Source organism: Octopus sinensis, linkage group LG19 (genome assembly GCF_006345805.1).
Source record: "Octopus sinensis linkage group LG19, ASM634580v1, whole genome shotgun sequence".
Lineage (NCBI taxonomy): Eukaryota > Metazoa > Mollusca > Cephalopoda > Octopoda > Octopodidae > Octopus > Octopus sinensis.
In genome coordinates this window covers 52,817,323-52,834,787 of record NC_043015.1, presented here as the reverse complement: position 1 = coordinate 52,834,787, position 17,465 = coordinate 52,817,323, and the positions used below count along the sequence as shown (strand labels likewise).

At 39.0% G+C, this 17,465-nt stretch overlaps 1 protein-coding gene across 2 annotated transcripts in view; it reads left to right on the top strand.

The window, feature by feature from the left end:
- The window catches only part of LOC115222086 (muscleblind-like protein 1), a 357,773-nt gene that overhangs the window by 18,178 nt on the left and 322,130 nt on the right, over positions 1 to 17,465 (top strand). The window contains exon 1 of one of the 2 annotated variants that reach the window (XM_036511149.1): positions 8,411 to 8,435. The exons of the other annotated variant lie outside the window; for it this stretch is intronic. The gene's annotated coding sequence lies outside the window, so the exon portion shown is untranslated. Of the gene's footprint in view, positions 1 to 8,410; positions 8,436 to 17,465 lie in introns of those variants that run through there. 2 annotated transcript variants of the gene reach the window in all.

The following is a 17,465-nucleotide window of genomic DNA, read 5'->3' as shown; positions in this document are numbered from 1 at the left end:
TATGTGAGTGTTTTATTATTGGTATTATGACCTTCCCAATATACAACCAAATATGTTTCAACACATGAGTTCACATCAAATATCTTGCAAACCAAATACCAAAATGAAGTTATGCTTTGTTTTTTTCCTCCCACCTTCAAATTTCACCCATCCACATATTCATGCCACCTTGTCAACCTACATGTTGCTTTCACCTTTGTCACCTCCATTTTATGCTCACCTACAGCACCTCATTATGATCATCCTCCTTACCACCACCATTATCATTGGCGTGAAAGATGCACTTTTTTGTATAAAAATATTCTTTGAAAATAAAAAGTTTACTCCTCAACCATATAGTTCCGGATTCAGTTCCACTCTGTGGAATTTTGGACGAGTGCTTTCTTCTATCGCCTTGGGCTGACCAAAACCTTATAAGGGGGCTTGGTAAACGGAAACCAAAAGAAACCTGCCATATATATATGCGTAGGAGTGGCTGTGTGGTAAGTAGCTTGCTTACGAACCACATGGTTCCGGGTTCAGTCCCACTGCGTGGCACCTTCGACAGGGGTCTTCTACTATAGCTTCTTTCAGTTTCCCTCTACCAAATCCACTCACAAGGCTTTGGTTGGCCCAGGCCTATTGTTGAAGAGTCTTGCCCAAGGTGCCACACAGTGGGACGGAACCCAGAACCATATGGTTGGGAAGTAGGCTTCTTACCACACAGCCACGATAAACTTCTTTCAATTTCTATGTACAAAATCCACCCACAAGGTTTTGGTTAGCCTGGGGCTACAGATGCCACACAGTGAGACTGCACTGGAAATCCTGTGATTTGAAAGCAAACTTAACCACACAGCCATGCCAGTATTTAAGTGAGGAAAATATGCAATTGATTTAGGAAATAGCGTGTAAAAGTACCCTTTCTTACATGGGGTACTACTGGAAGTGTGGGTATATGGGTATGCTGTTGTACTGTTGGAAAAGTCATCATCATCATCATCAACATCGTTTAACGTCCGTTTTCCATGCTGGCATGGGTTAGATGGTTTGATTGAGGTCTGGAGAGCCAGTGGCTGCACCAGGCTCCAATCTGATCTGGCAATGTCTCTACAGCTGGATGCCCTTCCTAACGCCAACAACCCTGAGAATGTAGTGGGTGCTTTTTGCATGCCACCAGCACAGGAGCCAGTCAGGCAGGCCTGGCATCGATCACGTTTGGATGGTGCATTTTACATGCCACCGGCAGGGGAACCAGTCAGGAGGCACTGGCATTGGCCATGTTCGGATGGTGCTTTTTGCATACTATCAGCACAGGAGCAGGTCAGGCAGGCCTGGCATCAATCACGTTCAGATGGTGCCTTTTACATGCCACCGACACGGGAGCCAGTCCAGAGGCACAGGCATTGGCCATGTTGAGATGGGGCTTTTTATGTGCCACCGGCACGGGAGCCAGTCAGGAGGCACTAGCATTGGCCATGTGTGGATGGTGCTTTTTATGTGCTGCTGGCACAGGAGCCATTCAGGCGGCCCTGGCATGGACATTAAAACGATGATGATAATAATGATTATTAATGGGTGGATGGATTTGTGTTTATTTCTCTTTTTTTTTTTTAAGCATTTGGTTTTGAACTCAGAATGTTTCCTTCCCAAGGAATGGTTGTCGAGTTCCTTGAGTTAGATTTTCTCTGACTGGATGCTCTTTCTGTCCTCAACCCTCATCTGCTTCCAAGCAAACCAATATTCCCCCATAGTCAGACATGTTTTTCCAGGAAGACTGGAAACAATGCTTGGTTCTAGCCATCACAAGGCCAACACACACACACACACGCGTGTGCACGCACACACACGCGTGTGCACGCACACACACGCGTGTGCACGCACACACACAAAAGTATGGGGCTCATAAGCATGAGGTAATGCTCCAGCATGGCCACAGTCAGATGACTGAAACAAATAAAAGAATAAAATATATAAATACATATATGTATGTATATGACAGGCTTCTTTCAGTTTCCGTCTACCAAATCCACTGACAATTCTTTGATCGGCCCGAGGCTTTAGTAGAAGACACTTGTCAAGGTGCCATGCAGTGTGACTGAACTGAAGCCGTGTGTGGTAAGAAGGTTGCTGGAATGCAAGTTTCTTACCACACAGCCACGTTGTAAAAATTTGTATTTGTAAATTGTTATAAAGCAATATGTTTACGTACAGGTAATGTATGTATAGAATTAGCAAGTTCAATGACCTTTGAATTATGTAATTATATGTGAAGAATTACTGATTGCAGGTGTTTTAAAATCACTGACACCAAATACTGTCAAGCATTATGTATGTGTGTGTGTATTTATTTATATATATATATATATATATATATAACAAAATACCATAGCATATGTGTGTGTGTGTGTTATATATATATATATATATAGAGAGAGAGAGAGAGACAGGGAGGGAGAGAGATATTCACACACATACTCAACGAAATACCATAAACTCCAGTGTGTATATGTGTGTGTATTTGTGTGTGTGTATAATACAGTAAGATAAGCTTCTGTCTGAAGTTCTGTCTGTGTTGCTAATCCACTGAGCTAAACGGCAACATAAGTTAATCAACGCCCCAAACTCCACCACCACCACACAAAAAAAAAGAAATAGAAAGATAATAGGTAACACTGTCCTCAGGTGTATTTGAACCCTCATAGCCAGCAGAGTCTGGTCCTTTTAATATGACAAAAATATTTATTTCTTTATTGCCCACAGGGTGGGGGTGGAGCTAAACATAGAGGGAACAAACAAGGACAGGCAAAGGGATTTAAGTAGATAACATCAACCCCAGTGTGTAACTGGTACTTATTTAATTGATCCCGAAAGGATGAAAGGCAAAGTTGACCTCGGCGGAATTTGAACTCAGAACGTAATGACAGACGAAATACAGCTAAGCACTTCGTCCGACGTGCTAACGATTCTGCCAGCTCACTGCCTTAATATGACAAAAATATTGATAACATTATGTTTTATTTTTCCATCCATGGCAAATTGGCTGAGTTGGTATGATGCAAGGCAAAATACTGTACAGCACTTACTGTTGCTGCCTCTTTGCTGAAGATCTCTGGCCCAAATGCTTACAGAAAACTTAAGATCTGGCCCAAATACCTGAGAGAGATTGAATTCTTCTAATGATACCAAGGTATGAGGTGGTAGCATTAAACTAGGCAAATAATTAACCCATTAGTTACCATATTTCTTCTCAAACATACTGGGGCTAGACCTTCAGGTTAAGGATAGCTTCCTCGCTTCCCACCCTCACCTCACTTCTACCAGTCTCGAAAAGCCCTAAATGTTTTCAGTTGTTGACCTTCCTTCCCTGACTAATCAGTAAAAAGTACTAAAAAAATGGAGTTGGGAAAAACAGTAACAGCAATGCTTAAAAGACAGGGTCACTTAACGTAAGAAAATGTATCGGAGTTAGTGGTGTTTCTTCAGGGAACAAGTTGACTTGACTGACCTTTGGTGCAGGACAGCTTCAGGAGAAATTCAAAGAACAACATTAGGACTGGTTCATTCACAGTGTTTGAAAATCTGCCAAAGACTTTTGACCCTGTAAAAAGAGAATTTCTGAGCGATATTTTCAGAAAGGGTTGCTGTCTCACTCAAGTTTGTAATTATCCTCCTTCATTTTCATACTGGGATGATAGTACTAGTTATGATAGACTAGAAAGGTGAACCTTAGGGAAGGCTAAATGCAGGCTCTTGTACTGTTTAATAACTTCTTCATTTGTATGACCAAACTGTTATGAAAAAAAATGAATGTAAAAGCTGGTAGGATTTGCTGTTAATTTTTAACCCAATGGGAACTAGTTCAGCTTCAGAATCTTGGCAGGTCATCATCAGGCTCAGATCTGAATTATAGATCATTGAACTATTACAGATCATTAGACTATAATATATTGATTAATGATGGTATCCTAGTAGCTCATAAGTAGCTCATACTCTAGAAATAACAAGAGCTGTCATTTCAGCAGCTGTTACAGCTTATAAAAAGACTAGACTTGACTGTTAACATCCAGAAAATTGCACACTACACAATCCTGCTCTTTCTTCTCCACCTTTGCAGTAAAACTAGCAACAACTTGCCACTCTTCCTGTTCATGTATTATGGTTAGCCTTAACCCATATATGCCCATAAAAAATTTCACTGTATTTAGATTAAACATTATGGTAAGCTTTCATAATCTCAAAGCGAAGGACTGTATGCAACTGTATTACGGGTGTCGAATAAGTACTGAACATTTCGTATGCAACCAGGTGTATAAATGGATTAATTCCAATGACTGCTTACTAGACAGGGTGGAATCCTAAACTGTTCCAGACAAGCTTCTGTATTGTTTAGGAAGGCTCAGAAAGACCCTTTTTAAGTAATCACTCCCACTCCTAGCTCCCTTTTTCCTGGACAATCTGTGTTTCCACTTTTCTGAATGGTTGGTTGTAAAACATGGACCATATACAGGTAACTTGTTAAGTCTACCATAGTCCTTTAGCATTTTGTGTTTCCAAAAGATCTCTTCACTCACCTGGTTGTCATTAGATTCAATGGTCAAACACAAACAGTAAGAAGTAAGCACACACACACACATGCATGCATGGTGTGGGTGTGTGGCTAAGAAGCTTGCTTCCCAGCCATGTCATTTTGGGTTCAATCCCAGTGCACAGCACCATGGGTCAGTGTCTTCTACTTAAGCTCCAGGCTAACCAAAGTAAATAAAGTTATGTTCTCGAGTCATACCAACTCATAAGGCCAGTTTCTGTGGTTTCATGGCTTATAAATTCTCCCCCTGGATAGGAATGCCCTTCCATCTCAGGTTTACTCCTTTTTTGTCAGCTGAATGGACAGGAGCAACATGAAATGAAGTGTCTTGCTCAAGAACACAACACATTGCCTGGTCCAGGAACTGAAACCACAATCTAACAATCATGAGTCCTACACCCTAACCACTAAGCCACGTGTCTCCACAGGCTAACCAAAACCTTGAGAGTGGATCTGGTTGATGGAAACTGAGAAAAAAGTCCATCACATAGATGTGTTTGTGTGTGTGTGTGTGTGAACACCCATATCATGATGTCACATGATTGTTGCAAGCAAACATCTCCAACATAGAAGCAATGAAAATATTACCTTGCTTGGATACAGGTGAGGTTTGGCAACAGGAAAGGCATCTAGCCGTAGAAAATCTGCCTCAACAAATTCTGTTTGACACATACAGGGATGGAGAAGTGTTCTTTAACCCAATGACAAAGGGAAAAAGAAAACAATGGTATATTCTTACTCTTTTACTTGTTTCAGTCGTTTGACTACAGCCATGCTGGAGCACCACCTTTTAGTCAAGCTAGTCAATCCCCAGGACTTATTCTTTGTAAGCCTAGTACTTATTCTATCAGTCTACTTTTGCCAAACCGCTAAGTCACAGGGACATAAACACACCAGCATCACATGTCAAGTGATGTTGTGGGGGGACAAACTCAGACGCACAAACACACACATATATATACATATATACGACGGGCTTCTTTCAGTTTCCGTCTACCAAATCCACTCAAAAGGCTTTGGTCGGCCGGACGCTATAGAAGACACTTGTCCAAGGTGCCACTCAGTGGGACTGAACCTGGAACCATGTGGTTGGTAAGCAAAGCTACTTATCACACAGCCACTCCTGTGCCTATATATATATATATATATTAGAATTATTTACACCCATTAAATGTACATTTTTAGATATGCAAATGTAAAATTTTTTCTATATGTATAATTACATATTTAATATACATTTATGTATTTGTAAATATGTAATTATATTTATAAAATATATTTAATACACATTTATATATCTGCATGTAAATAACTCTCTCTCTTTCTCTCTCTGTCTCTCATACAGATAAACGCGTGTGTGCTCTTTCTCTCTCTCTCTCACATACATATACTCGCATCTGAAGACACATACTCTTATGGAACCGCATGTACCCTCACCTACATTTACTGGCACACCAGACTTACAGACGTGAAAAAATCAATAGTCAATATCTTTAAACTATAGAACTATAATATACTGCTGTAGTTTCACACACACACACGTACACACTCACACTCTATTTTCACTTATTAGAGACTATAGAAACTCTTCCACAGAACCTGTTACCGATGAAGGGAATCGACTTCGAGACGGTACCTAGATCCGCTAGAAATAACAGTCAAATCTTTTCTAATCTTATAGTCAAGGAGGAAGGTAGTAACGTAACTAGGAATGGGGAGGGGCGGAGTGGGTTGGGAGAGGGTGCTCTCTGCTCCTGCGACGCTTTTGTGCGGGCGGCACTTTTGGGCCCTGCAGTATATGTCTGTAAAGGATGGGGCCCAAGGATGGGGGCGGCAAACTCTAGGGCTGCTCCGTGCGGCTCACATTGTAGCGCCATCACTGAAGGAAGGCTGTGCCCAAGATCCTTTGTAGGACCTCCTTGATTGTTAGGAGGGAGGGAGAGGAAGAGAAGATGGGTTCCTCAAACGGAAGACGTGCCCCAAATGTTTGTAAGAAAGTGGACTCTGCTTAAGGCATCAAAAGTACCAAATCGTGGAGTGCAACCCTTGGCGATCGCTTAAGTTAATCCCAGCGACCTCTTTATTTTGAAAAAAGACAAACATATTAGATAAGGGAGGCTTGGGTTTATAATATCTGAGAGTAATGACTCCGGGCCCTCATGACAGAAGTGCTTTCGATCGCAAGTATCTTCAGTGTAGGTTGACCTGGGGTTAAACAACAACTTTAAATCTCTGGATAATTATCAGGATATCTAAAGTCGAAGTTGGTGAGGTGCCAGGACGCCGGGTAAAATGCTTACCGGCATTTCGTCCGTCTTTATGCTCTGAGTTCAAATTCCGCCGAGGTCGACTTTGCCTTTCATCCTTTCGGGGTCGATAGAATAAGTTCTAGATGAGCATTGAGGGGGACGGGATGGAGGTGGGGGGTCGATGTAATCGTCTTACACCTTCCCAGAAACTGCTGGCCTTGTGCCAAAATTTGAAACCAATATTAATCCGTAGGGAAAATACCATCAGGTTGTGTGTGTGTGTGTGTGTGTGTGTGAGAGGGGTCTGGAAACTAAATACAAATACATTAAGGTCCTCGTGTAATATTTATGTATTTATACATTCACACACCTACAGCCATTCAATTGAAACCCTTCTCTCTCTCTCTCTTATACGTTGCATGTGGTCGATTGTAAGAGCATATGAAATGAAGAAAATAATAATAAATAAACTTTTCCTTTTTATTTCTCTTTCATTTTCTTTCTCAGTCACCATAAAGCTTTTATAGTTACTCTTCTCATCCCTTTGCTTCCTTTCTTTCTCCTCATAAACACTCACTCATTCATTTTCCACGCAGTCTTTCTCTCCCGTGTTTTTTCTCTCCTTCTTAGCCATCGGACTTCTACACACGAAAGGAAATATATTTTATATGTAATTTTAAACTACTATTTCAAAGGAAAAAAAAAAAAAATAATAATAAACCAAAAACAGATCCAACTATATACACAACTGGGGTATTTATTTTTTACATTATGAAAATGCCGTAAGTAATTAATCCTCTTTTAATTACAAAATTAATTAAATTTACCAGTCTCTCAGGTGGTTTCATGTCTTAATTTATGACTGTTGTTTGTTTATTCCGCCTACCCCTATCATCTCAGCACTGATTAACCAAATAGACACATGTTAGCGACTAAAAAGCATTCCAAGCGTGACCAATCCGTCTGTTTCCAGACAAAAATCTATACATGACTTGCAACATTACAATATCTTAAATGTGTCCTGTGATTTGAGGGATAATTGGTTGCACTTTCTATAGTCGATGCGAGGCGTACCACTTTAGTTCGTCTCTTAGTTAAATAGAGACATTTATTTGGAATTATTAACACGTTTTTTTTTTACAATAGTCCTGTCTCCAATCGGTTCTTCCATAACATTTTCTTTTTAAGATTTTGTTAAATATTGTTTCTTTTAATTCTTCGTTTATGGCATTCGTGGGAAAATCTATCTCTTTCCGAATGGCACGGCTAAACGAAAAATTACCTTAACTATTGTAGTGCGGCCCGCTTCTCAAAAAAGGTTGTCCATGCTTGATATTTAAATATTATTTTTGTTTCCTTCTATTTATATTTCAACTTTGCTATCTATCTATCTATCCACACAAACTTTATCAACCTGTAATCTATTATATATGTCCATGACATAATTCACACGCTATATTACTCAATATGCAAACACAGGCACGTTACACCCAAGCGGGAGTGAAGGACATAGCTGCGTGTTTCAGCCACGTGGTTTCGAGTTCATTCCCACTGTACACCTACTTGGGTACGTCTTTTACTAAAAGCTTAACACCGACCATTACCTTTGAGTGAATCTGGTTATAAAAAAACTGTATGGAAGCCCGTCACATATATATAAATGGTATTTGTTTGTGGTTAGATGTACAGAGGCATTCTTTTGTTAATTTTTACTAAACACTGTTCATTTTAGGATATTACGATATAAGTGTTAATCTGTAATTTTACCTAAGGGCGTCCTTACTTTTGCAGTCCTTAATTGAAATTGCTGGGTATTAACCTTAGAAAGATCAATTAACGAAGATGAAAGTCTTAAATGACAAGAGAAAAAAGAAGAAAAGAAAACTAAGATAATTACACTAATTAATAAAAAGTGAAACCCCAGCTATTAGGGGACTAATCTACAAAAAAAAAAACAACACATCTGTAAACATGCCTACATACACACACTTTTACAAGAAGAATGGTGACTTAACTTTCGGACTGGCCGAAAGTTCGAAGTCTCTATCAACACACTTATTGTAAAACAATATTAAAAATAAGCACTGAATATTCCCTCCGTTTAATCTCAAATTATTTTTATAATAAAACTTTCTCTCTCTCTATATATATATATATAATGTGATACATCCGACAGATTTAATGGATCAGATAGGACTTTAAGGCCGTAATGGGGAGGACATCCAATATGAAATACCACTCACAATATCTCATGCTATTTTTGAAGTTTAAAGTATGATAATGCCCTATGCTGTATTTCGGATTTTTCATTTTAAGCCATTCCAAATTTCAAGACTAACATGAATGCTATAATATCTGCTGCTCGTGTGTCTGTGTGCGCGCGCCATAAAAATGCATGTTCTGTTTCGTACCACCAACTATATATGCAGATGTATATATATAATCTGTGAGTGTATAATCTTTGTGGATCATTTATATAAAGAAATATTGATGTACTAAGGTATATGTGTGTGCGTGTGTGTGTATAAAATCAGACATGTATTTTAATTATAAAGTAATGGGCAAAAAGATATGATGCATTCGTTGTGTGTATGCAATGAATTAAAAGAATTCGCCAGATGTGTAGGTCCCTTAATTCTTGAGCTGTTTGTGTGTATGTGTGTTGTAGGTATGTGGATCAACATGGCCAAATACAATAGAGAATGGTTAGATCCAAAATAATAAACTTATTTATTGAAGTGTGTGGTGTATACCTGTAACTAAAGTAGGGTTGCCTACGTTCGTGAGTGGACGTACATACGTGTGTGTTATACATACACACACATATATATATATATACACGTGTAATAGGTGTATTTGGACATCCGCGTGTGTGTGTGCCCGTGTGCATATGTACCTAATATATATATATTTTCCTTTTAACAGTTTCTGAAGTCTTTTTTCACATGTTCGATCACCCATAATCTATCTATAATGTACTCACACACACACACACACATATATATCTATATTAAAACACATCGATTACCTTTTGGTGTCCTCCTGAATATGGTCTAAGGCTTGTTTCATATTCACCTTTTTGTATTTTGAATTCATTTCAAATTTTTGAAATATATATATATATATATGTGTGGTGTGTGTTACTTTTAAAGCCGTTTTGATATTTACAATGTGTAAATATAAAATAAAACAAGGGGAAACTAATTAAAGTTTCCAATAAATAAAAATTTTTAATTCGTAGCGGTACTTTAAAATTTTTTTAATCTGAAAGAAATATTAATGATACAAACACTTGGCTGTTTAAGAAATAATACATTAACTAGTATTAAAGAAACTTATGCATTATTATTATTATTATACTCTGTTCATTATATATAATAAGACTAGTAATGAAAATGCTAGTATCAGTTGAAATAACTGTGATATAGTATACTTAAGACGGTTCGGTCCCACCTCATAGCACCTTGGGCAAGTGGATTAACCGAAGGCTTGCGAATGGATATGATACGCAAAAACTGAAAGAAACCCATATGTGTGTGTGTTGATATCGAACAGTGAGATTGAATGCTTAACACCGATTAGTGGGTAAATGTGGTTTATTCGTGGGTTACCCTACGCAATAATTATTCAAGTCTGACAAGTAGGATGTAGGTTTTCGTTTATATACACCCCCCCATATATATATATATATATATATTCTCTTTACTCTTTTACTTGTTTCAGTCATTTGACTGCGGCCATGCTGGAGCACCGCCTTTAGTCGATCAATCGACCCCGGACTTGTTCTTTGAAAGCCCAGTACTTATCTATTGGTCTCTTTTGCCGAACCGCTATGTGACGGGGACGTAAACACACCAGCATCGGTTGTCAAGCAATGCTAGGGGGACAAACACACACACACACACATATATATATATATATACATATATATATATGTGTGTGTGTGTTACTTTTAAAGCCGTTTTGATATTTACAATGTGTAAATATAAAATAAAACAAGGGGAAACTAATTAAAGTTTCCAATAAATAAAAATTTTTAATTCGTAGCGGTACTTTAAAATTTTTTTAATCTGAAAGAAATATTAATGATACAAACACTTGGCTGTTTAAGAAATAATACATTAACTAGTATTAAAGAAACTTATGCATTATTATTATTATTATACTCTGTTCATTATATATAATAAGACTAGTAAATGAAAATGCTAGTATCAGTTGAAATAACTGTGATATAGTATACTTAAGACGGTTCGGTCCCACCTCATAGCACCTTGGGCAAGTGGATTAACCGAAGGCTTGCGAATGGATATGATACGCAAAAACTGAAAGAAACCCATATGTGTGTGTGTGTTGATATCGAACAGTGAGATTGAATGCTTAACACCGATTAGTGGGTAAATGTGGTTTATTCGTGGGTTACCCTACGCAATAATTATTCAAATCTGACAAGTAGGATGTAGGTTTTCGTTTATATACCCCCCCCCATATATATATATATATACTCTTTACTCTTTTACTTGTTTCAGTCATTTGACTGCGGCCATGCTGGAGCACCGCCTTTAGTCGATCAAATCGACCCCGGGACTTGTTCTTTGAAAGCCCAGTACTTATTCTATTGGTCTCTTTTGCCGAACCGCTATGTGACGGGGACGTAAACACACCAGCATCGGTTGTCAAGCAATGCTAGGGGGACAAACACACACACACACATATATTTATACATATATACGACAGGCTTCTTTCAGTTTCCGTCTACCAAATCCACTCACAAGGCATTGGTCGGCCCGGGGCTATAGCAGAAGACACTTGCCCAAGATGCCACGCAGTGGGACTGAACCCGGAACCATATGGTTGGTTAGCAAGCTACTTTACCACACAGCCACTCCATATATATATATATATATATATATATATATATATATATCGAGAGAGAGAATGCCTACGTTAATTTAGAAATGTAAAAAGTAATAAACTTTGCTCTGTTATCATCATCATCACAAAGAAGAAGAAGAGACAACAGAACTGATTAAAATAATTTACTAGAATCGCAATTAGATCTCGATGGGATTTGAACTCAGAACGTAAAGAGCCGGAATATTTTTTTTTTTCATCTTGAGCTCTCGGATTCGTAAAGCCGGTTGCCCGGTTTCCGTGGCCTGTAAATAAACGATTTGAGGTCACAAATATTCTACCCTCAGCTGGACGCTGGTCCTTTGCTGGATTCAAAGGCAGTAGTTTTGAAGGGAAGGGTGCAGGTCGAATATATTGACCTCGGTACTTGTATGGTACTTTATTTTATCCCTGAAAGAATATCAGGCAGAGTCGGCTTCGGTGGAATTTGAACTCAGAACGTCAAGAGCCAGAGGAAATACCACTTAGTACTTTGACTACTCGTCGTGGCCTTAAATGCTTAAAATTCTCGTACATGGCCAGCAATTGGGGGGGGGGGGGGGTGAAATACTTCTTTTTGACTTGTACTTTATTTTATCGGCCTGGAAAGGATGAAAGGTAAAGTTAACATCGGTGGAATTTGAACTCAGGACGTAAAGAACCGGAAAAAACGCCACTAAGCATTTTGTTCGACGCTCTCTAATGTTGCTAAAACGGGATTATTTTTCTTACCGGAGTGTTAATATACAGTCTTTTAAATCGATATCTCTCAGTACTTATTTCTAATACGGGTCTGAAGCTTTAAATTCTGAGGGGAGACATATAATCGATTATATCGATCCTGATGATTAAGAGCAAGACGGTGAGCTGGCAGGATCGTTAGCTCTTCGGACAAAATGCTTAGCGGCATTTCTTCCGGATTTTACGTTGTGAGTTCGAATCCTTTTAATTTTTTCATCTCTTCAAGCTCGATAAGATAACGTATCGGGGGCGATTCTTCCCTCCCTTCAAAAATAAATAAATAAAATCGCTGACGGATCGGCGCCCCTGTTCAGGATAGATTATTGTGATCTTGGTCACTTATACGCTAGAGAAACTGCGTAACCCGTCTTATAAGTCCTAGGACTCGTGAAGAAAAAGTGATTAACAGGAGAATGCAGAAAAAAAAAAAAAAAAGCTTAATCCTGGCGTGATTTGAACTCTGAAATACAGCTAAGCAATTTAATGTATCTTGGACTCTGTGATAGTGATTAGCAGGTTTGAGGTTAATGCTTTAGTCAAGAACCATCGTCCCTCGTACTTGTTACTGTGTCTTTTTTATCGACTCCGGTAAGACGAAGTTGATCTCGAGATTTGAACTCAGAACGTAAAGAACCGGAACACATACCACTAACCATTTCGTACGTCTCTAACGATTCTGTTGATCCATCGCCCATGGAGTAGTTTCTAAAACAAACATGTTCACGTGTAAAAATAGTAATTGTCTCCAATTTTGGTGCAAGAGAAACGGAATTACGGGGTTGGGTGGGGGCGCTGAATCGGTACACTTGAATCCAGTACTTAACCGATACTTTATGTTAAGGACCTGCGAAAGATTGCAGGATCAAATCGACCTTGGGAGAGTTTGAAACCAAATTGTTAAAAGCCAGTACAAATACCTTATACAGGAGGTATTTGTCAGGTGAAAGGAATGTTCGGAGTGGTAGTCTTACAGGGGGCGGGGGAGGAAATAGGTTTATGTAGTATATTTGAATGGACCCCTACTAATTTTATAGCCCCCTTCAAATAATAAAAACTAACAAGCAGGTGAAACTTTCAGCGATTCGCTTGACTTGCTACAAAATAACAGCAGTCAAATTTTAACCTCAAATGACATTCTGTCGTCTGAAACTAGGAAGTGTTCGATGGTAGGGTTACGACTCAGAACACCTCTGTTGATAAAAACTTTGGTTTACCTGGATCTTAAATTAAACATCTACCAATCAAGCTAATATCGCTTTTGCTAAAAATTACGACCAGGCTCTGTTAGAAGACAGTCTGGTCGGATAAATCGATTGGGAATTTAATGATAGTTGTTTTAAGTTTCTCAGTTCAGCCCTTATCGAGCTGACCTGTGATAGTAATTGAAGCTATGGCCATCTCCCATTTTCATTATAAATATATCCAATGTCCCGCTTTCTTGTTTATAAGACAGCAGGGTTTGATTTGAGATTTAGCTGCTATTTCTAAAAAAATCTTGCGACCATATAAAAGGTTACCCCGTCGTTGATTTTAGTCGACGTCGTAGAAGTAAGTAGCTGGCCAAGAGTACCGAAGTACCTCCAGTTTTGAACTAAACAATACATTTACATATTCTTTTTCCTTTTTTCATATACGTTTTGTAAATTTTTTCTTTGGTCGCCTTTTTTTTTCTTACCTGTCGAACTAGTTTTTGTCACACACACACACACACACTCTCTCTCTCTATCATCATAAATCTCTCTTGCGTTCTCTCTCTCTCACTAATACTCATTACACTCTCTGCTACCACCATTCATCATTCTCGCTTTCTACCACCACCGGGATTCATTACTCTCTCTATATATGTCCATCCCTCCCTATCACTTCTACTCCTCTCAAGCCAACGTGGGAGACTACGTGGCTGCTTAGCCTGCTAGAAAGAGCAGCTGAATCACCTTATATCACACATACCTCACAGCTTATTATTTTTTTTACATAGGAAAGTCCACATGGCAAAAAAAAAAAAGAAAGAAAGAAAACAACAGTAAAAGACCCAATTGATCACAGCCTGTGTATTTTTGATTATAGGTTTTGCTTGAGCGGTATTGACCCGGGGCTAAACAACAATTCATATATTGATCATGGCGTGTTTGTAATTTTATTCTTTTCTTTTCGTAGCCTTAAAACAATTTTAAGATGGTGTCTGTCCGTTATTTTCAAATATTTCTCGTTTCGTCTATCTCTCTCTCTTTCGATCGCCGTCTCTGCACCGCTCCGCCTGTGTATAATAATAACGCTTTAGTATATAGTTTTTACGAGTTCATTTATCTTATATAGTTTCATTTATATAAAGGAAAGAAGAGAAAAAAAAATCCCCCAAGAAGTTTTCTATGTAGAGCTTGCATATAATATGTAATATGACTGTTGGCGTATTAAGCAAAAACAGGTGCATAATATACATGATATATTATAGTTTCATATAGTGTGAGCCGTGTGAATAATTCATAGGACAATATATAATAGTGTGCTGCGCGTGTATACATATAATGTATGTATAGTTATATGTGTAGGAGTGAAACGTCCTGTTCATGGCGAGAGAACCTGGTTGCGCCTTTGTGCTGTCCCATTCTGTAACTCCTACTCCTTTTGCTGCAGTACTCTTCCTCTCACTGCACCTCATCTCTCTCTCTCTCTGCCTCTTGTCCTTCCTCTCCCCTCTCAAATTAATTAAAACCTCTCGTCTTTATGAATACATAGTCTTGTTTTGTTTTACTTTATATCTCCGTCTCTCTTTCTCTCTATCAATCTCTCTCACTCTCTCTCTCTCTATATATATATGCATGTAGCTCTCTGTGTCTATCATAAATACACACACACATGTACACATAGAACTGTCTGTCTTTCTTCTCTCTCTTTCTCTCTAACTCTGTATGCACACATACACACACACACACACCAACTGCATTTTGTACTTTTCCAGGTCCTGTTCCCAAACTAAAACTTAATTATTATTGCATTTATTTTTAACAATTTTATTCCCTATACTCCCCCCCCATTCTCCCCTTTAACCTTCTTCTCCTCCTCTCTCTATTCTGTCACTATTTCTTCTCCCCCTTCCCTTCTCCACACACAAACACTCTCTCTTTCCATTATACTTCTTTCCGCCTTTTTTTCTTCTCTCTTCCTCGTCCCAACACCATTACCACGATCAATCATTACGTTTGTTGTTGGCATTATTATTGTTGTACTCTTTCTATAATAATATACAGCATTCTTGTAATACACTTTACACCTGGTTGATCAGGCAAAAACGAAGAAACCCTGAATAACTGGCTTTAGTTGTTTCTCCTTTCCTCTCCTCTCTCTCTCCCTCTTCCTTCCCCCCTCTCTCTCTCGCTGTACATGTCACTTTACTCCCCTTCTCTCTTGCTCTCGCTGTCTTTCTCTCCTCTCTTGTTCTGCATGTCACCTTTCTCTCCTTTCTATCACTCTTTTCCTCTCGCTCTACATATCACCTCCTCCCCTTCTTTTTGTCGTTCTTTCCCTCCTTTTCTCTTGCTCTACATGTCACCTTCCTCTCTCATTCACTAACCCTAATATTCCTCTCCCGTCGTCTTCGTCCATACACACAGCCTACCTAACCTATCTTTACCTTCCTCACTTTCTCATTATCCAGTGTTTTTCCCCCATTTCTCTCCTACTTTGACACCACCATTATCATCATCATCATCGTCAAAACTATCGACCGAAGCAGACAGGACTATTTTATTTTTTGGCTTCACACCACGATCTTATCCCACCTTCTCTAATCTCCCCTTCCTCTCCTCGTATCTCTCTTACTCTCTTTATCTCTGTCACAGAGAGAAAGATAGACAATTCTCTCTGTCTGTCTCTACGCGCGCGCGCGTTGTTTTCCATTTTTGTATGTTTCTCTCTCTCTCTCTCCTTTTTATTCTTCTTTATCTCTCTCGTCCTCTCTCACAACCATTTATCCATTTTTCTTTCTTTCACAGCCACTAAAGCTCTCCCTCTCTTCATCTCCCCAAATCTTCCTTCAATTGATATTTCACTCTTGTTTCTTTCCCAATTCCAGGCCTGTCTGTCTCTTTTCCTTTTCTCTCTATTCAAATCTTTTTTCATTTGATATTTCGTTAGTCTCTCCAAACACTGAGCCTTTCTCTCCCACCCTTCTTTTCAACTACTATCTTTCTCTCTCTCTCTCATAAGCTCTTCGCTCCCTCTCGTCGTTTTGCTTGTCTCTCTTCCAACCTTTTTAGAATCTCCCCTAATTTTGGACCCGTCTCCCTCCCCCTCTCTCTCTCACAAGCTCTTCCTACTTCTCCTTTCTCATTCTCTCTCTCTTTCACTGTCTTCCCTCTCTCTTCTTCTTACTCTCAAAAGACAAACTTTAAAGGTTTCTCTCCTAACCACCACCACCATCAACCCTTCTCTCCCCCGTCTCCGTTTCATTGTTTCGCGATTTCTTACTCTATGGCCACCCCTTCTCCTACCAACTTTTTCTTCAGTCAGGCCAACTCTCTTTCTCTTCACACCTCCTTACAGAAGCTTTTAAGACCGACTCACCTAAGGAGATATTTTTCTTTACCGAGTTTCCACTTGTCCTCATGTCTACCCATTCACCTCTCACTCATTTTTCTCTTTATCACTTCCCTCCCTCATATTCTCCTGTCCTTTTGTCTCTCCCTCTTCACCCTGATATTACACTATCACCATTTCTTCCTCTCTCTCTCATCCCCTTCTCTGCTACCATCTTCTTACTCTCACTTCTCTATGTATCTATCTTTCTTTTTAACCGCTTCTCTATGTCTTTTTCTCCTGTTTACTCTCTCTCTCACTCCTCACTCCCATCTCCCTGTGCCTTACTCTTATTATTCTTTCCCCCATTGACCCTTATTGCTCTCTCTCTCTCTCTCTCCTTCGCTTTTCTCTCTTTTTTGTTTATTTCCTTTTTCTTAACTCTTTTCTATCTCCTCTATTTGTCTCTCTCTCTCTCTCTCTCTCTCTCTCTCTTTGTGCTA